The following is a 23,677-nucleotide window of genomic DNA, read 5'->3' as shown; positions in this document are numbered from 1 at the left end:
AGCAACGAACGAAAGCATCGTTCATCGCCAGAGCGACAACCAACGAGAACCGACTCGTCATCCAGCAGTGGAGAGAAAGAGCGAGCCACCGCGCCGTCAGCTACGAGAGCGTGCCACCGCGCCGTCAGCTACCGAGATCGCGCCACCGCGCCGTCAGCTACAAGAGCGTGCCACCGCGCCGTCAGCTACCGATAGCGCGCCACCACGCCGTCAGCTACGAGAGCGCGCCACCGCGCCGTCAGCTACCGAGAGCGCGACACCGCACCGTCAGCTACAAAGAACGCGCCACCGCGCCGTCAGCTACCGAGGGCCGCCAAGCGCCGTCAAGCGCCGCCGCTCACCTCCCTGCGGAGAAAGTCGCGGCTGCAACCCGCACGGGCGAGAGGAATCTGCGAACCAGGGTCGTATCACCTCCCCCACTCACAACCTCCAGGAAGCACATACACACACACACACACGCACACACCTACTTCCCGCGGGGCATGCAAGAATTTATCCAAGAGACAATCCACCTCTCTCACAATGGGACCAACCCTAGACAATCATCAGAAGACTAATTATAAAGTTTGAACACCAGCTGGCCGTAAGGAATCGTGGCCCTCTGAGTAATTAAGAATCCGTCGGTTATAAGAGGGTGAAGTTTTTTTGTTTCTCTTATCGCATAAACGACCAATAGATTCGTCGATGCAAACTAAAACCTCCCGAAATTCTCATTACGAATCGACCGTGCACAGAGAGAGAAAATCTTGTCAAACCAGTTCCCCTTTGTCAGAGAATCTCGCCGAAGAATTAATTAAAAAAATCAGACTCGCTCTCCCCACACCCGCCCTCACATAGACCTTCGCCTCTGGGATACAATAAGTGCTGTTTATTACCGCAAAATGAAGTGTGTCATGCTTGTTTTCAAACTCGGCCAGTCGCCGATTGTGATCGATACAAAAACGAACTAATGAGATGCCTGGTGGAGAGGTAGAGGTTACGATTGCATAATAATTTTTGGTCATTCAGTTCGTTAAATGCACAATATCGAAAATGCATAAGAGTTTTGAGTTATTCAATTTAGTAAATGCATAAGTGTTTATTCATTCATTTTAGTCAATGCTTAATCTCGTAATTGCATAAGAATTTTAGTTATTCATATTAATCGAATGCATGATATCGCAAATGCATAAGTGTTTGGTTATTCATGAATTATTGACGCATGTTTGACCTGCATGATAGAATGTCACATGCTTGTTAGAATAAAATTGCTTAACACCAACTGTTCGAGTGATTCTTTCCAAGTCCATGCAAAACCATCTTATTTTTGATAACTGTATCCTGTGATGAGATATGAAAATGGAGACCTAAATATCATAACACACACTAGGATAATCGGTAAACGTTTAATCATTGATCATCGTGTTATCCTGATTGACATAACTCTGGATAAACGAAGCTGAGCCTAATTACCACAACTGCTCACATTAACATCATCGCAAGCATCCGTATAAATTACTACGATTATCTCCGCGATTATCATAATTTATGCATACAATTACTCACACCATCATAATTTATGCATATAATTACTCGCACCATCATAATTTATGCATGTCAATACACACATTAACATAATTAATGTGATTTGCGCATTTTTCCGAAAATTATTAATTTTTATTATTTTCATCAAAATTTCATAACCCGACACATACAACATGAGCACTACCTTAATGCTCATTTGAAAAGGAAATCGGTTTTCAGAAGAGGTGTCAACACAATAGATAGAAAGTATTATTTTTCACAAAGTGGTTGTTGCCTAAAACATTAAACGTATTGGAACTGTTGCAGATGCTAAGATTGTTTGATTTCATTAAAAATATTGTATTGGTGCATGGTGGTCCATGAAGGATGTTTGAGGGTTGACAGTGACAGGTTGGGGGACACCTGCCAAATATTGTTACTTAATTAAAAACAAAAGCCAAATCGTACTTCAAACAAAAAGATTATAAGAGTTTCCCACATTTACAAGTGCTTACCATTTGGAAGACGTTCGCAAGAGAGGGCATCATCCAGATCACGGGCAGTCACTGGGTCAATGGAGAATATACACAGCTCTCTAACCAGGGTGAGACAACGCAGTACAGTTAGGATATGCATACACATCCATGTTTATACATCTATATCAAAGAATATATTCAAAAGTAAAAGTAATGTAAAAAAAACTAAAATATGATTGGTAATAGATTTTTGGGTTAGATCACATAATGATCTGACCAAGTCGTCTCCTGTTTCAGCAAATCTGTGTTAGTAATTTCTGTAAAAATTTGTATGCTTCTGTAGTGACTGGGAATGTCACCGTGTGGTGCCGGAGGTATACTGTTGTGTGTACACCCCGGACACGGGGTGTAATACCAGCCCTAGTGGGGGCTTGGGTGAGCGCTGGTTAAGCGCGGTGGCACCACGCACACACAGCATGCGGTGCGGGCTCCTGTTGAGATAGCGAGAGAGTGTCAGCCAGCTAGGGTTACGTTGGGGGCATAATACTCTTGCTGACCTGGGGACACGTGACCGGATGACACTGGAGGGGGGCCACCGGTGGAGGGGGGCCACCGGTGGAGGGGGCCAATGGGTGGTCACATGGTCCAAAAATAACTCTTGAGAGCCTTCGGGCAAGGGCGAGAGAGATCGAGGTGGGTGGGGCGAGAGGCGGAGCCAGCCCCAGCCCGGCCCGATATAAGGGAGGCTCTGGGAGGGGCTCGGAGTTCGAACTGTTGGAGAGGCAGGAGATCCACGTCAAGCTTGAAGAAGCCTCCAGCCACGCGGTCCAGGACCTAGCTTGTGGTCCGGACCCGGGATAGTGGAAACGTGTCTAGTTCCGCCGTAGCGTGGTTAGTTGGGTGGTCACCACCCAAGAGAATGTTGTGTTAATAGCCCTGGAGTATGTTGTGTTAATGGTTAATGAAAGTGTTGCTCCCTAAGACGTCTGCGACTCAGTTGGACTCACTACACTTCCATATCTCCAATCCAATTTGTTAAGGACATCTTCCAATATTTCTGTTAATAGCCTGAGTGGGAACGTACCTTCTAGCCTGACCTCTTATTATTTATTTTGTCTTCCTTGCTCTGTGTAACCTCGGTGTAAGCTGTGCCATCTATAAATGGTTTAGATCATTTGTATAATTTTATTATGGCCTTGGATTTTGAGCTTGAATGACTGCTTCAGTGTCCATTGAATACCATTCCTTTTCATAGTCTACAACGTTCAGGCATAATAGTTTGCTATTAACTTGTTTTTATTTTTCTAGATCATGATCTTATGTTAGATCGTATAAAAGACCTGTCTGCAAATATAACTGAAACACATGGTCAGTTGGCCACTGAATTGTCCATTATTTGGTTTCCCATGACCTTCAAGAGCAATTTACATGTGCGATAGAAGGGTAATGTATCCTGGAGTAGGAATTGGTTTGCTGTAGATATCTGCATAACACTCCTTGGGTGTTTTGTGCCTGTCTATTCACTCTTAACCACATGGAGACACTGGTATTCATAAACAAATGGTTGAAGTGGACATACAGTCCTACCTGAAAACTGTGATCATAAGTTTCGTGAAAGGTATTACCTATCTCTACATTTATTGCCGTTTGCTGTGCATGCTTGCATGCAGAATGTGCATATCTCTAATCAATGCCAGGAAGCGAGTCAAGCAATTTGAAAACTTTCAAATACATTTTACTGATGAGCCTAAGAGCAGAAGAGCAAGAAGCAAAGTGACCTCCACCATTTTGGATAGGAAATGTTTCAGAACAGCACGAGGTGGTGGCAGGACAGATGTCGGCAGAGAACTCCATGGCAACCTGGACTAACTGCAATAGTAAGTTCAGCAATAATGACATGAAGAAGTGATGTCCTCATGCCAAATCATCAGGTAGGGTGTCTAATGTCACCGTGTTGAGGATAACATAGCAGTGTATTTGGTACATTCATCAGAGTAAACATCTCTGCATTGGGAACGTACCCCCATTTTGAAACAATGTAATTTTTTTACGTTTCGTTTTTCCTTTTGTCACGTTTTCACTTAATAACAATGCCTAAAAGTAAGTCGGTGTTGTAACACAACACAGCCTTACCAGTTGAACAGAGTACATGATAATCCTGTAACATTTCCGTGTGTGGCGGTGTCGGGAACTGTGAACAGGCTGTTGGAACACCTGAGGTCCTTTCTCCTGGCCAGCTCCTCTGCTGAGATGGTCCAGGGCAGATTTTGTGGAAGATTTTGAAGAGTTTCATCAGGGAACTCGGAGAAATCAATGCCATATTCGATGAGCATCCCCTCTGTCTCGGGTTCTATATCACCAGCCGCGCCCAGACTCTTTGCCAGAGATCTGTCACACAAACAATAGGGAACGTGCATGATTGGCTCGTCGGGTAAGTGACTGGACAATATTTGGCATGAGTAGTAAAACAGTGACATTATACAATGCAACACAAGCAATAAGTAACGACACCAAGTCAATAATGGGCCTGATAAATTAATTGGTATTTTATATGTGGCATATTATGCTCTGATAATATATACATTGCCTTTGAAACTGGTCTATACCAGTGACAGCCTTCTTTAGGGCATAGTCTCACCAGTGTTAGCCCTGAGAATGCCAAAAGGCAAACAGTACAACAACAATGCACTTTCAGGGCATTTATAGCTTGGGGTGAGCAGCTACAAAATGGAACCTTTTTTGCCAGTATCAAAAGGTTTTACCCTTTCTGCAATATAACACGTCTTAAGATTTTCAAACACCAAATAGAAACCTTTTGCAAGAAACAAAAGCATTTTTTGTTTGTATTTTCACCACAAGTACATGCAGACATGATTCCTTGCAAAAGGTTTCTATTTGGTGTTTGAACATCTTAACACCTGTTTTATTACCAAAAAGAATACAACCTATTCGTATTTTTTTATATTCTTCATAGAGCAATAAAATAGATATATATTCAAGTAAACATTCTGATAACCCATAATAGAGATATTTTGGGTTAGATCGCATGAATATAAATGTGCCGTTTGTCAAGTAGACAAAATGTGCCAATTAGTTACGAGTTCGTCACACCAGTGTGTTGGAGAGTAAACCCACATTTACAACTCGAGTATGACTTTTGCCGGTAATTACAACCAGCCTCATCAGACAACAGCCACAACTGTGATAAAATCCTCCTGTTTCGGTAATTCACTTTTTAGTAATTTTTGTAATTTGTGCATCTATTCATATCTTAAATTGTACACACACTTTTGATTTAAAGCTTTCGTGACTGCAGGGATTCATATTCTTGGTTCTTTTGGTAAAGTCACGTAGAAGAAATCCACAGCAAAAACATTTGCTGTGGATTTCACACCTGATAATGATTGCTTGTGTTGCAGTCGAAACGTCGTTAGATTTTTTTTTTATGTTTTTTATTTTATTATTTCCCTTCTACGTGACTTTACCTAAAGAACCAAGAATATGTACACATACTGTGATTGCCCGCATCGCATGCAATGCTACCGTTTTTGGCTTTGTTGCTCTAGTGCAGAATATCACCCCAAAACATTTTAGCATGCAGCAGATAAGTGTTTGTATGTTTTGAGCATACCCTCGTGGAATCTTGGTATCCTCGGGCCATTCTGTTATGCAGGCCACAAACAAGGTGTTCACAAAGTCACCAGGTCGGGCCAGGAATTCGGGCGGGCACTCAGACTGGGGAATGTGAATCCTGGGCACGCGGTGGTCAAGGGGGGAAAAGAGGATGAAGGGGCCGGGGCCTTTAGGTGATGCCACTGTGCCTTGGCCGCAGCTCGGGGCCCGGAGATGGCCTGTGGCTGCCCTTGAGTGTTTCTTCTCCAGAATGTAAACCACCTGCAAAGAAGGAAAGACGCATTCACGGTGCAGTCTCGTCATAATCGCATCTGCGGTATTATCTGACATGGATAAATTCATTGCCTTGTATTGTCATCGTGGAAAGTTGAGGATTTGGAATTCTAGTCAAATCAAAGTGTTCATCTCTACTGGTGGCCCAGATCCACCAGTGCACATGTAAATTATACCAGCCAATCATAAATATGTAATCCCTGTTCATTGTTGTACTAATATATAAAATAAAAACATACGTTACATGTTGAAATGGAGAAGTTCTAACATCGGAAGTGAATTCTTACACCAGAATATTGACTCCACCATCAAGGAAGAAATTAATATTTTTTAAAGGTCCTCTATTTATATAGCTTGATATTACTCAGGTTTCCACAAAGAAAGTGGCATCGAAAACTCATTTCTTGAGAACTGCTTTTGTATTTAGTTTGTTGTCCTTCCCCGACACCTCCGATTAATGCGGTTGGCTACGTACGGTGTGAAAGAAGTTAAAAATACATACATTGTCAGACATTCGTACAACATAAAACTAAATGATAATTTACAGCCCTTTGTCAATTCACTGCTGCATAAAGGCCTCCCAATGACATGTTGATCATGGGGATTGTTGGACCTTACTTCACAATGCTGGTCAAGAATCAAACTCATGTTGTCAGGTTCACAGCTACCAATCCACAACAACCACTATTCGCCACTAAGTGGCGGTGACGTGACCACGACACTTGTGCTAGGCTAGGTGCACCTTGAGGCCACGTGAAGTGTCGAATGCCCACTGGCAGGACGTTACGGGGCAGACCCAGGTGCCACGGGTCAACTGACTGAGATGACTGGCTGATGCACCACCTGTGCCCCCGACTGTGCCAACTTGCTATGCTTTAGCCACTCGGCGCTCCGCTCGTTGTTGTGAGCGTCGCTCCTCTGACCTCCATTGTTGTTGGAGGGCGACTGCCTCCAACTGCCCAGCAGCATCTTTCACGAGCCTCCTCCACAGAGGCCGATCTTGACACCGCTGGTACAAGTCATTGGCAAGTCCACTCAGCTCCACATCCTCCTGTACCACATGACTCCATCTCTTCTCTAGCCCGTGCCGTGACCGTTTAGCCCCCTCTATCCGGCCAAACAAAAGCTATTTAGGCATACGGTGACTGGGCATGCGGGCTACCTGACCCAGCCAATGCAGCCTTGCCTGCCGGAGGAGCTCACCGATGGGACTTTGCCCAAATCTTTCAAAGATTTGTGAGCTCCTCACACAATTCAGCTTGGTTAAACCCAGGATGGATCGTAGGCAGGCCAGCCTATATGTTTCTAATCGGTGAAGATGCTCCATTTGGGGGGTCCACGTTTCGCAAGCATAGAGAAGGGAGGGAATGACTGTGGCCGAGAAGACTTGAAGCTTCGTGCAGAGTGACAGACCAGGTAGCTTCCACACAGCGTTATGCAACTGATGAAAAGATAATGTCGCTCGACTGATTCTGAGTGAGACCTCTGCTGTCAAACCGGAGCCGGTCATGAGCACACTGCCCAGGTATGGGAAACTCTCCACTCTCTCCACAACCGATTGGGAGTTGTGGGGGCGGAGTGCCCGATGGTACAAAATACCCAGGCAGGTGCTTAGTTTTGGTGGGGCTGATGGAAAGGCCCCACCCTCTTAGTGTCACGCTCCAGTTTCAGCAGCAGCGCCTCCAACTCCTCCTCTGAGTGAGCGGCAATTACCAGATTATCGGTATACATCACATGGTTGACCAATAGGGAGCCATCCCTTGACTGCACCCGGGCATCGATCAGCCTCCCATTGTATCTGTACCAGATGGAAATTCCTCTGGTACAGCCATCAAAGGCTTCACGAACTACGTGGTCAAAAAGATGCTAAATGTTGGAACCAGAGGACATCCCTGTTGCACCCCAAGGTGAATAGGGAATGTCTCCGACTCCCAGCCACGTAGTTTTACCCGGGCCCGCTCACCATCATGAAGGTCCTTAATGATCGTGGGCAGAGGGTCAGGGACTCCGAAAGCACAAAGAACAACCCAGAGCCCAGGCCTACTGATGGTATCATAGGCCTTGACCAGCTCAATACAGCAGAGATGTAGGTCTGGTTGGAATTCCCTACACCTCTGCTGTAGCAAACGGACAGAGAATATGGCATCTGTGCAGGACCGCCCTTTCTTGAAACCACATTTAGGCTCTGCAAGCCTCTCCTCAGCGTGCCTGGCAAGGAAATGTTGAATAATCCTTGCCAGGACCTTTCCCGGCACACTGAGGAGTGAGATGCCCCTGTAGTTGTTACAGTCTGTGCGGTCCCCCTTCTTAAAGAGGGGGACCACAAGGGATCCTTCCAACCCTGCAGAACCCGTCCAGTGGTCCAGACTATTGTTATGATGTCATGAAGGGCAGTCTGTGCACAAACGCCACCCTCCCTCAGCATTTCGCTTGAGAGATCATCTCTGGCTGGTGCCTTTCCTGGTCTCAGACTCTGGATCACCTTCAGTACTTCCTCAACAGATGGCACTCAGCCAGCCACTAACAGGGGATGACTTCTTCCTCCAATATTTGAGGCACCGCAGCCTCAGCAGGGTCATCCCCACTTTGTCCCACGATGTTTTCCATGTCAAGGAATTTCCCCTCCCCTAGGACCTCACAGAAATGCTCAGCAAATCTGCAAACCTGTTCCTGGGGGTCGAAGATTGGATCACCGTTTTTCCCCCTTATAATGGTAATAGGTGTGGCGCTGCTGGTTACTGTTTTGATGGAGTTAAATAGGGATTTGTGATCGCGGGCCATTGAGGAAGACTCCATCTCCTCAGCAACCCGAGACCACCACATATCTTTGCAGCGCCTCACGGCTCTCCGAACCTTCGAGCGAAGGCTGCGGTAAGCCACCTCATTCTCTGACATGCGATGCTGCAGACGATTAGAGTGGGCCAATCGCTTTTTCTCAGCCAACTTGAACACCACCTCTGTCAGCCAGGGTCTCTGGGGAGGTCTGGACCGCGTACCCAAAGCAGTCATTGCAGCTTCCTGAGTCACAGTCCTAAACCTTACCCATTTACCCTCGACATCTGGAGGAGTGGGGGACGATGCCAACCCCAGCCACATGCGATGATGAAATTCTAGCTTGCAACTTTCATCAGCTAGCTGAGACCAGGCCACCTTAGATTTGAATGGGGTCCTGGGTGTACACCCACCACCGGAGTGGAAGAATGGGAGGCGCATCTTACAGATGACAAGTCGATGGTCAGAGGGCAGATCAGCTCCACGGTAGGTCCTGGTTTCAAGGACATGGGCCTACATCTGCTGTTCCGCCACTATGTAGTCCAGCAGATATTCTTGCTTGGACCCGGCATGCGTCCATGATGTTGTGTGGATGAGCTGATGCTGGAACAGCGTATTGGTAATTAAAAACCCATGGGCTGCACAAAAATCTAGCAGCCTCCTACCATTGTTATTGAGCTAATCTGGCCCATGCCTTCCAATCACTCCAGACCAGGTGCCAGCATCATGACCAACTCGGGCATTGAAGTCACCCAACAAGATGACTCTATTCCGAGGGGCCACTTTAGATAGCACCTGTGACAGGAGGTCATAGAAGGCATCTGACTCATCGGCCTTGCCTGCATCCCTCCACGGATGTTCGTCTTCGGTGGGGGCATAAGTAACCACGACCACCACTCCTCGCCTCCGGTTAATTAGAAGGCGAGCCCAAAGTAGCCTGGGGCTAACAGCTTCCAATACTTCACTGCCACACTTCCACACCCCCTTCATTATTTTGTTCAGAAGAAGAACCACTCCCTGTTGTTTGGTAGTCTCCTGCCCCGAGTCGAGGACTGTCCACCCCTCATTGTGGCAGGAACCAGAGCCGGTCCATGGTAGGACCAATACCTACCATGTTTAAACACGGTAGGACCAATACCTCGGCCGTGGCTGATCATTGTTTTAATGCTGTGGGCACACACGAAATCGATTTTTCAAAGACGAAGGTACACTGCAAACCCACTGGCTATCAGCAAAGATTCGTTCATGAAGCCATCCAGATCTATAAACACAGACACAATATCAACCAAGAAGATGGGTACAAACTGAGCAATCATTGGAAGGATGTTATGAACCAGTTTAATTCATAACTGGCTGTGATGTTTCCATCCTACCTACCGATGTTAGTAGTTATTTTCACCTCTCTAGTGTTACATTAACAGGTTAAATGTCTTTACATTAACAGGTTAAACGTCTCACTAACACAGCCACCGTTTCGTTTTCCTCTGTGGCGAAGGAAAACGAAACGGTGGCTGTGTTAACAGGTTAAACGTCTCACTAACCTCTCACAATACAATAGCCACCTCCGCAGCTTCGTCGTCGTGGAGGTAGCTCTCCGATTTACCCGATCTTACATTTACATGCAAATGTCATCACTAGCCCCACCTCCTTCGCTTATGGCCCTTGGGCTACACCCATCTCAAACCTTTATAACATCCTGCCTCAGCAGCTCTCCCGCAATTTTTTCACCTGGTGATGATTGCTTGTCTTGCGATCGAAACGTCGTGATATTTTTCATGATTTTCTTCTATCTATGTGGCTTTACCAAAAGACCCAATGAATATTAATTCCTGCAGTCGCGAAAGCTTTAAGTCAAGAAATAATGAATCTCAGTAAATGTGAATGGATGGATTCTCAAATAAAAAGGTGAAGAGATGAAGAGGATGTTTTATGCATAACAGCTACAAACACCCTAGTGCTGTAGATCCGACATAGGACACAAAGTGAATGTGCAATGCAGGTGTAGTGACATAAGAAGGGAGGGGCTGCTGGGGGCTCTGGGTCCCTGGGCGGGCCAGGCGCTTAATCCCCTGGGCGCCAGGCGCTGGGTTCCCAGGGGGTCCAGACGCTTAAGCCTCTGGGCGCCGCCAACCGGCGGGGGGCTGTGTGTGCTCTGTGGGATGTCTGGTGGCGCACACGGCCCCACCCCTCGTTGAACCAGGCATAAAAGGAGAGCTCCCTGGACGATCGGGGCCCAGTTGTAACTCAAGACCCAAGACCCACGACCAGCCATCTGAAGACCCTGGGATGCTGTGAGAGCCAGCGCTGGGACTCTGGAACTCCCGACTTTACGACCTTGTGAGGGCGAGTCCAGAGCGTAGCCAGAGTAGAGTATCTAGGCTGTGTACCTAGGCTGTAACAGAGTATCAGGACTGTTGGAGTACTGTTGGAGTGTTGTGGTGTAATAAAGAAGTTACCTCTACAAGTGTCTCCGGAACCCGTTACATTTGGCGTCAGAAGTGGCAATGGAGACAAGAAGTAAGCCACGTACCTTCAGTCCTGACGGCGATGTCGAGGAACAAGCAGCGATGGGGCGGCCAACGCCGGCCGACAGCGACGCTGCACCGCCGGCCGACAACAACGCCGCACCGCCGGCTGAGCAGCTGTCTGCTCCGCTGACCGTCCCCTCTCCAGCGTCGGGAGCAGGGATGGAGGAGGCGCTGCTTCGCCTCGCAGAGCTGCTCTGCGCCACCGCCTCCCTCCTGGGCGAGATGCAGTGCTCGCGGGCGATGGCGGGAGGGAGAGAGGAGGCGCGGCGCTCACCCGAGCCCGCCGCCGCCGCCACCACAAACATGGTGGACGCCGCCGCCATTCCCGCCACCGGCGTCCCCCCCACGGATGTGAGGGATACTTCCGGGAATGACATCACTTCCACCGGAGGAGCAGTGACCGCTGGGAGCGACGTCACTTCCTGGCCCAGCGTGGGCCAACCCGGAGACGCCGCGTCATCAGCGCTGCGTCCCTCACCGCCGGGTGACAGCTGTTTGCAACCTAGCATACCGCGTCATCAGCGCTGCGACCGGACAGTGAGGGCGCCATTCTTACTGTAACCAGCGCCGGGGTCGGCACATCGACCGACACGCAGGTCGCCGCCTTTGCTGCTCTGGCCAAAGGTTGGAGGTCGGGAGACCAGGCCCCTGACACTTCGTACATTTACGCGCTCTGGATTAATGATTTTTGTGTTGATATTATCTTCGTTGTCGTCGGGGAGTCGTGATTGTTGTTGGGTAAACTGTGTGGAGCTACGCTCGTGAGTGTTGTGAATGTGTGTGCGAAACTTTGCTTGTGATTGTTAACAATGTATGGTTTGTATTGAGCTTTGTTCGTGATTGTTAATGTATAGCTTGTGCTGTCATTGTTAACGATGTATATACTGTATGGGGCATTTATCTTGAGATGATGACATACTGCCAAGGATTTGGAATTGTCAGGCTGGCTCTCAAATATCTTGGGGTGCAGATCCTGACCAGGATAGCCCAGTGGGTGTTGCGTGTCTAACACGAGAGTTGTGGTCCCGTCATGCTATGGCTGACGGCTTGACCTGACAGCCCGGAGATAGAGACACTCCGTGGCATGTCTAGCCTAGTGGGCTGTGCGCTCACATGGCTCGGAGAGTGTGGTCCCGTCATGGAGTAGCTGACGGCTTGACCTGACGGCCCGGAGGTTGAGACCCTCCGTAGTGCGTCTGGAGCAGTAGGCTCGCCCTGACGGCCCGGAGATTGAAACACTCCGAGGCGCGTTGAAACAGTGGGCTGGAGATTCGTGGTGTTCAGGTGTAGTTGTCCCGTTACGTTGGGACTGTATCCCTCAGTTGTTAGGGTGCATGTTGTGCAGGGAGTGAACGATGGGTCGTCTCAGATCGGTCGGTACAGCTATATGCTGCGATGCGAGTCTTGGAGAGAGACTGGGTTGAAGCCCCCCGATATGGCCGACGCGTGCTACTGGTTGTGATGCCGCGTCAGAAAGGCGGTGGGGTGGTAACACGGAAATTCCCCCCCGATATGGCCGACGTGTGCAGTTTTAGGATGGAGGCGCCACGTTGGAAAGGCGGGGGGTGCTAACGGTTGGACATGTAATGTCGGTGGTGGTCCTCATTGAGGGCTGCTGGGACGCAAGCACGGGATGCCTTGGAGATGCGGTTCGCGCATGCGGCCACCATTTATGGACACGAGCAGGCAGATTTATTTTGTTTGTGTCATGTAAATTTTATATATATATTTAAAAAATGTAGATACTGGAGCAGCCCTGAAGTGCGACTTCTTTGCCCAGTACATGGGTCGGCCCTGAAGTACGACTTCTCGACCCGGGATGTAGACAGACGTCCGGATAAGTGTGTGTAGAGGGGTGCTAGACATGTTGGTCTTCGCCTTCTCACCACCTGACGGATGGGAGGGTGGCAGGGTGGTGTGGATCCCTGCCATCCATGCGGTGGTTGTGCATCCAACGCGTCGGAATCTGTATATTTGTTGTTGTTAATTCCCCGTTTTCTATGCGGATCCCGAGGAGGGCTAGGTGTGCCGCGGGTCGTTTGTTCAGGTGTCATTGCTTCACCTTTTTGTTGATTGATGCTTGTATATAGTGTAGAGTTGTACAGGTTGGTTATGGTATTTATGGTTGCTTTCTTGTTCTCTTTTCTTTTCCTGTTGAGGCTCGCATATTTTTTTTTCTTCTCTCTCTCCCTTTCGTTAATTTAAACTTTCTAATTATTGACAGCCGGGACGGCTGGAGGCTACATAGAGGGGGGTAATGTAGTGACATAAGAAGGGAGGGGCTGCTGGGGGCTCTGGGTCCCTGGGCGGGCCAGGCGCTTAATCCCCTGGGCGCCAGGCGCTGGGTTCCCAGGGGGTCCAGACGCTTAAGCCTCTGGGCGCCGCCAACCGGCGGGGGGCTGTGTGTGCTCTGTGGGATGTCTGGTGGCGCACACGGCCCCACCCCTCGTTGAACCAGGCATAAAAGGAGAGCTCCCTGGACGATCGGGGCCCAGTTGTAACTCAAGACCCAAGACCCACGACCAGCCATCTGAAGACCCTGGGATGCTGTGAGAGCCAGCGCTGGGACTCTGGAACTCCCGACTTTACGACCTTGTGAGGGCGAGTCCAGAGCGTAGCCAGAGTAGAGTATCTAGGCTGTGTACCTAGGCTGTAACAGAGTATCAGGACTGTTGGAGTACTGTTGGAGTGTTGTGGTGTAATAAAGAAGTTACCTCTACAAGTGTCTCCGGAACCCGTTACACAGGGAAGCACCTTTGCAGTCTTCTGGAGGCAGTTATCAGGCAGTGGGGTATGGCTCCTCGTAACGCTCATCACTGCAGCTCCGCAATGTGGACAAAAGCAACAGGAGTCAATTAAAATTGCTTTAAGAAGGCCGTTACAAACAATAAGACTTCATCTCTGATATTTTGACGAAAACATGTAAAGCATAAAGCCTTTAATAGAATCCATTTTACATTGCTAGATAATTACTTCTCCAAGAATGTGTAGGCCTTTTAGGCAGTGCTGCCCCTGTTAGGGAGTCAACACCTATCACCATAATCATCATCAGCCATGGCCAGTCCACTCCTGGATGGAGGCCTCCCATAGCCGCTATCACCTCTCACGATCCTGTGACGTAACAAACCACCTTGCGCCTGAACACAAACTGATTTCATTGCTCCATCTTTTAATTTAACACCCTGGCTGTCATCCACACAATGTGTCTAAAGCACCCAAAGAGCCAAATAACTACAACAGCTTCAATGTTGTGACACGACTATCCAGTTCAGATAGAGCCCACTTCCTGAGTGTTCATTGATTCCACTTATCCACAATCCAAATACACATCTGGGACTCTGTACACTGTTACCCCTGTAACACTTTGATCAGATGACATCACCCACATTCTATACCATTGAGAAGGGTTCCAGAGTTGTGCTGACATGGCGCCTCACCCCTCCAACCCACCCTCAAACCAAGCTGGTGCGTATCCCGTGTAAATGCAAGAGAGGAGGGTGATACAAGAGTGAGGGAGACAGAGGACGGGAGTGAGATAGAGGAGAGAGGTGAGGGAGGAATGGAGAGGGGCTGGGAGGGTGAAAAAGGGCATGAAACATAAAGGAAAGAGTAAAATGGAAAGAAGACAGTGAGGGAATGTGAGAAGCAGTGGGAGAGAAAATTAGGGACAGGCAAGGGAGAGGTGGGAATTAGGAGAGCGAGGGTGAGAGAGAAACAGGGAGTGAGATCGGGGGAGGGAAGTGGGTGAGAGGGTGGATGAAGGATACAGAAGGCGGGAGAAGCAAAATAGTGCGCAGAGGAATAGAGAAAATAGATAAAAAGAGCCAGAGACAGAAATCTAGAAATATTGCAATGTAGAGTTTAAAGAAGTTGAGAGCAGGATAGAGAGACAGGGCTCTATGCCAGCATAAATGTTTTGCAAGTGGCTGGGAGAGACGGATAAGCGGTCGCGTCCAAAGGACGTGCGCGTTGATAGTTTAAAAAAAACATGTACATGTGTATCTTGTACATGTGTGTACACGGTAGTGTAGCGGTTAACACGGTGCGCTACGAACCTGGAGACCCAAGTTCTATTCTGGCTCTCAGCCAACACGTGACGATTATCTGAACCGGTCCTGGGCCTCCCCTAGGTCGACTCAGACTCCAATGAGTACCTGGTGCAGTGTAAACATCACCACTAGGGAGAAAAAGGCGGCCAGGAATGGTGTTGGCCACCCACCCCCCTCGTGTGGCGTGTCAGCCTTCAGATGTGCTCCTCGCTAACATCACTTGCCCCAAGTCTGTTTAGGTTATACCGGGGATCTTTGTCTTGTACATGTGTGTACACGTGTTTGTCTTGTCTATGTGTGTGACCAAAAGTATGTTAAAGCTATATGGGGGATATTTGTCTTTGCCTTTGTGTATAGAATATGTGGTGCAGTAGTTAGTGCACCACGCTGTGCTACAAACCCCAGCAGAGACCCGAGTTTGATTCCCACTCATGGCCACTGCCACCACCAGCACTGGTGGCAGCAATTGATCCTCATGGTGGTACACCAGGGTACCAAATAATACAAAATGGCCGAGGCAATTAAATATTTTATTTCTGGGAAACTTTTTTTTCCAGGGGTGTACTTAACTCCGCGACTGGGGTACCAATCAATGCGAAATCAGTACTACTCCGCGATGTCGAAACACCAAATATTAGCATTAAAAATCCGTTTTCGAAAAATTAAACTTTAAAGAGTGCATTGTGTACAGCTCGTTGAGATGAGTCGATTACCGCATCGCCGACCATCACCAGACTAAAAATGACTGCATCACGGACATTATGCGAGAGCCGGGGAACTATGGTACCCTGGGGTACCGCCCTGAGGTTCAATTATCAGAACTGGTCCCGAGGCCTCTCCTAGATCAATTCCGCTTCAAATAGATACCTAGTTTGGTGTGTGACGTACCTGGGGCGATGTGATCAACCATGCCCTCGTGTGCCACAGTTCCAGCCTCAATACATGCTGCTACTTGCTTACAACACTTGCCCCAACAGTCTACTGAGGCTTTATGATTGAACTCTGTCTTTGTCTGAACCGTGTGGAGAGGCTTGGTGTGCCCCCAAGAAACTTCATACATGCCGCTCCTTACGGATTGATATACTTTGGTAAGTTAAAAGGGGTGGGGCTTGGGGCTGTTATTGCATAATTCCAACGGAGTGATGTTTTTTTTTCTGAGTAGAAGGGTTGGTAGGTTGATGGGTAGGTGGATGGGTAGGCATGTGCGTGGGTGGGGGGGTGAGAGGGTGGCGGGGTTAAGTTGCAAAACAACACCCTACCTCAAAGGTGGTGCCGGTCGGTAACGCTGTGGTAAGCAATGCCAAGGGAGGGAAGGTCAATTTCAACATGCAATTCCCCTCATGGGGCTTGTAGCCACCACTGAGGCCAATGGGTGCGAGAGGCTGGTAACCCCTCAACCTTAAATTTAATTACCACAGCCAATCATCTCAATCAGTCAACCCATGGTACCGGAGTCTGTCCCATGACCTCCTGCCACTGAGCTTTTGACACTTCAGGTGGCCTTAAAGTGCACATAGCCTGGTACAAGCACCATGGTGATGTCACTGCCACTTAGTGGCAAATGGCGGTTATTGTTGTTGAGTAGGCCGTGGGGGGATGGTTAGGTGAGTGGGTTGGCGAGTGGGTGGGTGGATAGGTGGGTGAGTGGGTAGGTGGGTGATGTGGTTTGTAACTATGTATATATATCTCTTCCGCTGTGCATGGCCCCTGGAGGTAGTTGGAAGAAACCATACAGCCTGCCGGGGAGCTTCCCACTACACTCTGTGCTCAAGAGCCAGGACACGGAGTTTGTGGACTTTATCAGCCGCTGCCTCCAGTAAGAACTGCCTCCTCTCCCTCTTCCCCCTGCTGCCCCCCACGAGGATTCCCCTTCACTCAATCTCCTCCAAATTATTGGTGATCACACTCCATCAATCACCAGCTCCACCCTATCATTCTTACTCATCTCCTGGGCCCAGAGTTGGTGGACTGTGTCCATTGTTGCCTACATTAGATACAGTAAGACAACCTCCCGCCTGCCCATTCCCCTCTCCCACACCTCCCCACAAGGATTCTCATATCAGTCACTCTCCTTCAAGTAATCGTTAGAGACACCCATAGGCCCCCATTTTTTTCTTCCTCTTCGTCCGATCCGAAAGTCCAAAATTTGAATCACAAAACTCTACATGTGGAGAATGTGGTACGTCTGGGTCACGTCGTCACCGCTGAGCCATATCACAAGAGGTGGAGCTGATGTGGTACAGGAGGATGTGGAACTGAGTGAACCTGCCGATGACCTGTACCAGCAGTGTCAAGATCGGTGTCTGTGGAGGCCCATGAAAGATGGGCAGTGGCAGGCTAAGTGCATTTTTAGGCTACTGGGCAGTGGAGTACTCCCGCTGCTGGTGAAAATTCCTGGACCTCGTGGAAGAAGGGAAGAAACGTAAATCCTTGAAACGTGCCTCTCACCACGTGTGCCCCCGCGTGCCTCTCAACAGATGGGATCCAAATCTTCGGATGACTCCCACTCAGGCGCTCGCACACAGTTGGCTTCAGGGCATGGCCGAGGTCCATGATCAAGGGGCAGCCACGGCCACAACCAGCACCACCATTACCACCGCTACCACCACCTCTGCTAGCAGTGTGCAGGGCCTGATAGCGCTGAGATCCAGAGAAGAGGGCTCCGGAGAATACGATGCAAAGTCTGGAGCCGCTGAGCCACGGTAAGCAACTCTGCATGTGTCCTGTGTATGTGTTTATTATTTTTTATCATTATTACTATGCTTGTTTACCCAGAATGAACATCATTAGGGAACAAAGTTGCTGTGTGTGATCCCAATTGAGTGCTTTAGAGGTCGATTTTGATCCAAGACCAGTGGTATTGTATTTGTGGGTTCAGTTTCGGGGAAGAAGCTGCTGAACCCAGAGGAAACCCATGCAGAACGGGGGGAGAACACAAGTGCATTCCAGCCTACCCCACGTGTACATTCATCTGTAGACCGATTTATTTTCCATAATTGGTTTGTGGATGAGCCCACATAATCATGCGGCCAAATCTTCACCATCTAACCCTTCATTCACCGTAAAATGCGTTGAGGTGCGAGATGTGATATGTAAGTGCCTCATTGCGTTGTAAAGCACTCTGAGATGCCATCGAAGTCAAGATGGGCAGCTTTATCTAACACGAATCACCATCAGATATTTTTACAACAATCGTGCATGGGTGATGCGGCCCAGCGGCAGCACTCTTGATGGTTATTACTGCCATGACAGGATGTCAATACATGATGCACCCTCTCCTTTGCAGTGGATGTTGAAGATCTCCCCTAAGTTCGTTCAAAACGAGTAGGCCATTGTGTGCCAGGGGTCATATTTGCCCCAATTAGAATATATCATGAAAACAAAAAGAAATCATGACAAATGACTTAGTTGTATTTACAAAGCAACGCTGCCTGCTACTGTGAGACTACAGCAGACTGTATGAGACACAGTGGCACATTCCTTCGTGATAATCTTGTCCCAACAGAATGACAGCTCTGACATGAAACGTACTCAATTTTTTTCATTGTTATTAAGCTCGGTTTAATCTGCCACACCAACGGGAGATGGGGAGGTGACTGCAATCTCTGTCATAGCAAAAGGTGGAGTCGTGTCGTGCGTGTGTCTTCACAGAGTGAAACCGGTGCAGCCCACCTCACTTGCCCAGACCTCTGAAGAGGAAACAGAGGTTGTGGTGCAAAATGAGGGAGACCAAAAGACTGAGGTGGAGGAGGAAGAGAAAACGGAGGAACAGGATCAGGAGACAGAGGAGGAGAAAGAGGAGGAGATGGATAAGGGGGCAAATATGGTGGAGGAAGAGAAGATGGTGGTGGAGGAGATGATGGTGCAGGAGGTTGAGAAGTTAGAGAATGAGGTGATGGACGTGGAGGAGGAAGAGGAGACGGCGGAAGAGGAGCCGGAGGAGGAGGAGCCGGAGGAGACGGAGGAGACGGAGGAGCCGGATAAGGGGGGAAATATGGTAGTGGAGGAGATGATGGTGCAGGTGTTTGAGAAGTTGGAGGAGGAAAAGGAGATGAAGGAAATGAATAAGAAGCGAGGGTGCATGGCTCGTGTGGGGAGAGCAATACGCTCACTCCTCCGCCGCGTGCTACTGTGCGGTGGCCGGTCCACCCCACAGTAGGGGTGGTAGTGGTGGTGGTCGTACATTTGTGTAAACCACGAATCCTATCACCACACCACCCACCCTCCCCCCGTGATACACATTTTTAGTCTATTAGTGTAAATATTTTTAGTCTATTTCTGTATATATTTTGTCTATTGCTCTACATATTTCCTTGGATACAAGCATTTAATAAACCGTCCTAATTTATTCACATTTTTGTTCAGAGTTACATTATTGCTTTACTTGTGGTGTGGTCAATGGATATTGTTCGGTGGATCAAACCGAAACAAGGTTTTATTCGAAAATCTGTGGCTGCTGATTCTCTGGCTGGCTGGAGACTGCAAACTCACCCAGAAGCCAGGCCACAAGGACTTGGGCTCAGGGTTAGCGGCAGTAACAACCGACTTGCTTTAAATATTGCTCCAGAAGAACACCGTCATACTTTGGTTCTTCAGATGGTGCAGGTTTTAAAAAGACAACTGAATGTGTGCTGTCTTGTCTGAAGTATGGCAACAGTTTCCGACAATGCCTGTGCATACAAGTGAACGTCATGACACATCCAGATTGGGTTCCTTTGAGCTTGGTGCAACAATTATTGACGATTGAGAAATGCAACATTTGTCATCATCGCGTACAGTCATTAAGTAGAATATGCTGGCAAATATCTCCTTAATGTCGTACATGTTTTCCCAACTGTGAAAAATGTATGATTGAAAGTTGCCTCCATGTGCAGATGGTAATGTTTCTGGTTCTGGTCCAACAGTGACCACTATTGGATACTGCGTGTAAAAAACGTGTTATGGGAGCCAATAGTGGTTTGGATAACAAACATTGCATTGTTTCAATCCAGGAAATCACTGTGTGGGTTTCTCAGTGTTGATAATGGTTTCAAAGGAACAGCACATCGTAACAGCGCATTCCAAATGGTGTCGAACGCACTGCCTGTAATCTGGTTAGTAAGAAACACGTTTGGTTTTAAATGGATAGAACTCGACCTTCTGCCATATTCAACATTATGGACCCCGATTTGTAAGCATTAATCACACAAACCTAGCACCTGATTTATTTGAGTCGCTAAGCTCACGAGCAACAGGGCTTTTGTGGCGAGGTTTTAATGTACCCCCGGTTAGCACGGTTGGCTATGTACGCTGCAAATGAAGTTGGAGAAGGCGAGGGCTCCTAAAATGACTGCAATGCAAGGTTTTGTGACCCACATAGCACAGGGGCGACAGTGCCGGCTGGAGCCATCGCTGTTGGAACCGCATGGGCAGGGGACCCAGAAGGTGTCCTCCATCCCACCATCTGCACCAGCAGAACCACCACAACTAACAACCATAACTAAAACCACAACTAGAACCACAAATTCAACCACGAACATAACCACAACTAGAACCACAACTAGAACCACAAATTCATCCACAACTAGAACCACAGATATAACCACAACTGTAACCAAAACCAACAACTACAATTATAACCAAACCCACAACTATCACCATAATATATAACCACAATTCTAAGCACTAAAACTATGGACACAACTATAACCAAAACCATAATATAATCACAACTATAACCATAAAATAACCACTACAACTATAACCACACCTCCGGTTAGCACAAGTGGCTACGTACGGTGCGAAATAAGTTAAACACACCTACAAAGACAAAATAAAAAGATCTACCGTACAGCATTTAACAGACTGTCGGGGCAAGTGCTGTTAGCGAACACCTATGGAGGCCGGCAGTGTGGCACACAAGCGGGTGGTTGGAAAGCCCCATACCCGACCGTCTTTGTCTCCCGAGTGGCGATGTTTATTACACACAGCAACAGGTACTCATTTGAGGCAGAGTCGACGTACGGGAGGCCCTGGACTGGTTCAGATGATCGTCACTGGTGTTGGCCGTGAGCGGGAATCGAACTTGTGTCCACGGGTTTGTAGCGCGGCGTGTTGACCGCGACTCTACCGCTCCCTACACATACATAAACGACCATGACAGCCAACATAACCACCATCACAAATATAACCACAAAAACATAACATAACCATCACAACTTTGACCACAACAACCACCAACAACAATCACAATTATAACCACAACCATAACCACAAAAACCATAACATAACCACCATAGCTATAACTACAACCACCACGACCTCAACTATAACAACTATTTACACTATGAGATCTCTTTTACCAGTGGCAAAATATAATGGTAGGTTTTTACCCTTTTAACTGGTACAAAACTGACACCTTTATTCAAGGCATCATGTTTGCAATGACCGCAACACAAGTAGTCAATAAAGCAAACAAAAAGAAGCAACTCTGATAAGGATAATAATATGCACTGTCCTTGAAGTTGATTGGCCCACACCCGAGACGGCTTTCTTTAGAGCCTAGTCCCCATTGGTGTAGGGCCAGATGACACCAGAAGGCGTACAACTCAAAAACAGTGCAATATCAGAGTATTGAGAGTTCGGGGTAAACATTTACACTATGAGATCTCTTTTACCAGTGGCAAAATATAATGGTAGGTTTTTACCCTTTTAACTGGTACAAAACTGACACCTTTATTCAAGGCATCATGTTTGCAATGACCACAACACAAGTAGTCAATAAAGCAAACAAAAAGAAGCAACTCTGATAAGGATAATAATATGCACTGTCCTTGAAGTTGATTGGCCCACACCCGAGACGGCTTTCTTCAATGGGGACTAGGCTCTAAAGAAAGCCGTCTCGGGTGTGGGCCAATCAACTTCAAGGACAGTGCATATTATTATCCTTATCAGAGTTGCTTCTTTTTGTTTGCTTTATTGACTACTTGTGTTGTGGTCATTGCAAACATGATGCCTTGAATAAAGGTGTCAGTTTTGTACCAGTTAAAAGGGTAAAAACCTACCATTATATTTTGCCACTGGTAAAAGAGATCTCATAGTGTAAATGTTTACCCCGAACTCTCAATACTCTGATATTGCACTGTTTTTGAGTTGTACGCCTTCTGGTGTCATCTGGCCCTACACCAATGGGGACTAGGCTCTAAAGAAAGCCGTCTCGGGTGTGGGCCAATCAACTTCAAGGACAGTGCATATTATTATCCTTATCAGAGTTGCTTCTTTTTGTTTGCTTTATTGACTACTTGTGTTGTGGTCATTGCAAACATGATTCCTTGAATAAAGGTGTCAGTTTTGTACCAGTTAAAAGGGTAAAAACCTACCATTATAACAACTATATCCATGACCACCGCAACCACCACGTACACAACTATTGCCACAAAAAATATAACCCCCACAACTATAATATCCACCACCTACACAACCACACGTAACCATAACCAAAAGCACTATAACCAACATAACCACCTAAACCACAACTAAAACCTCAACCACCACAACCATAACAAGCAACAAAACCACCACAACAACCACATTGATCCTGCTACTCCCACACCACCGACACAACCACTGTGTCAAGGCTCTATGTCCCTGTGTGTCTCCGTGTGTCTCCGCGTGTCACTGTGTGGGTGAGTCGATGGGTGAGAGTGGTGAGTTGGTGGGTGGGTGTGTGGGCGATGGAATGGAACCTGCACCTCTGCCGCACGTGGTGGGGTAAAGGGTGGGTACGCTCACCTTGCTCCAACACGTGTAGATCAGCGTGGAAGAATAGACCAAATACCCTACTTAGCGGCCTCTAGTGGAGGCCCATTCCGCCAGCAGGCGATTGGCCTCCACAATAAATCATTCCGTGCAGAGATGAAGCAAAGTCTCCTTGACTCATCCCATCAGCCGTACGGCCGTCTGGGAGTGCCTCTCATCAGCAGCAATGGCTCAACTCGAGCGCCACTCTGGGCCGGTTTCCACCTTCAGTGCCTCATCAGCAGCAGCAGAGCCGGGCTCTGCTTGAACCGATGCCGCGAGTCCAGCAGCTGTTTAGAAGCTTGCGGCTGTGGACCGCCTTTGTCTCTCCCCCACCACTGCTGAGGTGTCCACACCATGCGAGGTACTCACCTTCAGGCTGAGTCGACCCTGAGGAGGCCCAGACAGCGAACCGTTTCAGAAGTTGGCGCCACTCGCCCCGGCGGAAGCGGAAGTAGAAGCGGGGGAGGGGGTATGGGGGGAGGGGGCTGGAGGGGGGAGGAGTTGAGAGATAGTGACGTCATGTAGGGCGTGGTTTCCTGGCCCGCAGTCGACCCGTGGCACCTGCTGGGTCTGCCCCGTGACCTCCTGCCAGCGGGCGTTCGACACTTCACGTGGCCTCAAGGTGCACATGGCCTGGCACAAGCGTCGTGGTGACGTCACCGCC

The 23,677-nt window shown here is 48.1% G+C and overlaps 1 long non-coding RNA gene across 3 annotated transcripts; it reads right to left on the bottom strand.

Moving 5' to 3' along the window:
• Positions 1-2,018: 2,018 nt before the first annotated feature.
• LOC144737981 (uncharacterized) lies at positions 2,019-23,454 on the bottom strand. Of its 3 annotated transcripts, XR_013589118.1 has the most exons (6): positions 23,383-23,454; positions 21,238-21,349; positions 13,940-14,001; positions 5,611-5,873; positions 4,194-4,367; positions 2,019-2,098 (listed from the first exon to the last, which is right to left on the bottom strand). It is a non-coding gene; the product is annotated as an uncharacterized LOC144737981 (long non-coding RNA). The 3 variants fall into 3 exon arrangements; XR_013589117.1 differs by lacking the exon at positions 2,019-2,098 and having other exon boundaries at positions 3,699-4,367; positions 13,900-14,001; XR_013589116.1 differs by lacking the exon at positions 2,019-2,098 and having other exon boundaries at positions 3,699-4,367.
• Positions 23,455-23,677: the final 223 nt, after the last annotated feature.

Source organism: Lampetra planeri, chromosome 76, assembly GCF_965212315.1.
Source record: "Lampetra planeri chromosome 76, kcLamPlan1.2.h2, whole genome shotgun sequence".
NCBI classification, from domain to species: Eukaryota; Metazoa; Chordata; class Hyperoartia; order Petromyzontiformes; family Petromyzontidae; genus Lampetra; species Lampetra planeri.
Note: the sequence above shows the minus strand (reverse complement) of the source record. Positions and strands in the feature narration are given on the sequence as shown.